The following is a 1,689-nucleotide window of genomic DNA, read 5'->3' as shown; positions in this document are numbered from 1 at the left end:
ACCGCCTCGTGGGGCAGAGATGGGGGCGCACACACAGTCGCCGGGCTGCAGACACACGGGGAGGAGGCGATGCGGGTCGGCACCACCTCGTGGGGCAGAGACGGGGGCGCACACACAGTCGCCGGGCTGCAGACACACGGGGAGGAGGCGATGCGGGTCGGCACCGCCTCGTGGGGCAGAGACGGGGGCGCACACACAGTCGCCGGGCTGCAGACACACGGGGAGGAGGCGATGCGGGTCGGCACCACCTCGTGGGGCAGAGACGGGGGCGCACACACAGTCGCCGGGCTGCAGACACACGGGGAGGAGGCGATGCGGGTCGGCACCGCCTCGTGGGGCAGAGACGGGGGCGCACACACAGTCGCCGGGCTGCAGACACACGGGGAGGAGGCGATGCGGGTCGGCACCGCCTCGTGGGCCGCTCGCCTCTCTGTCCCCTGGCTCCGCGCTGGCGGGAGCCAGAAAAAAGAAACAAGCGCGGCTCGTGCGGACGTTTTTTTTCTTTTCTGGGCAGGCGGCGTCTGGCTCTGCGATGGCGGGAGACTTCAAGTCGCTGCGCCCTAAGTCTGACAAGGTCGAGTTACGAGCGCCCTCCCCCTTCCCCTCCCCCTCCCCCTCCCCCTCCCCCTCACCCTCACCCTCACCCTCACCCTCACCCTCACCCTCACCCTCACCCTCACCCTCACCCTCACCCTCACCCTCACCCTCACCCTCACCCTCACCCTCACCCTTCCCGAGCGCTAACACCGACACGAGCCCACACCCCACCTACCCCTTGTGCCGCGTCCCGTGCCCCCGAGTTCCTTTTATTATCCTTTTTACCCCTTAGGTCGAGCTACGCGCGGCGGGCGCCGCTCTCGACGGCGCCTCCCTCTCCCTCGCTGCTTGGGTGCTGCCGCCCGCGCCTGCGGACGGCAAGGTCCTCTCCATCCAGACCATCGCCTCCACAAAGGCTTGCGCGAGAGATAGCCGAGATGTAGCCGAGATGTAGCCGAGATGTAGGCGAGATGTAGCGAGAGGCAGCCGAGAGGCAGCCGAGAAGCAGCCGAGAGGCAGCCGAGAGACAGCCGAGAGGCAGCCGAGAGGCAGCCGAGAGGCAGCCGAGAGGCAGCCGAGAGGCAGCCGAGAGGCAGCCGAGAGGCAGCCGACGGGCAGCCGAGAGGCAGCCGAGAGACAGCCGAGAGACAGCCGAGAGACAGCCGAGAGACAGCCGAGTGACAGCCGAGAGGCAGCCGAGAGGCAGCCGACGGGCAGCCGAGAGGCAGCCGAGAGGCAGCCGCGATAGACAGCCCATCGCCGCCTCGACTATCAAGGATGACTTCGGTGTCCCCCCCCTCCAGGCCTCCGGCTGCGCCGTCGACGCGGATCACCGGGGCGTCGCCGTCTTCCTCCACGAAAAAGAAATACCGCGGATAACGCCCACACAGAAGAAAAAACGCGTTGTTGTAGGCGTCGCCGTCTTCCTCCACGAAAAAGAAATACAGCGGCGACGCCTACACAAAAGAAAAAACGCGTCGTTGTAGGCGTCGCCGTTTTCCTCAACGAGTGGCAGACCAATTCGGGCCAGCTCTCCCTAGAAGCTTCTAGCGGAGGACGCACTCTTGAGCTCCAACCGGTCCTCGAGAGGGCACGGACTCCGCCGTATTCGACCGTATTCGTTCTGCGTTCCGCTGTATTCGCAGCCGGCGG

The sequence above is a fragment of the Emiliania huxleyi genome (assembly GCF_000372725.1).
Source record: "Emiliania huxleyi CCMP1516 chromosome Unknown EMIHUscaffold_154, whole genome shotgun sequence".
Classification (NCBI taxonomy): Eukaryota; Haptophyta; order Isochrysidales; family Noelaerhabdaceae; genus Emiliania; species Emiliania huxleyi.
This window is presented reverse-complemented; position numbering follows the sequence as displayed.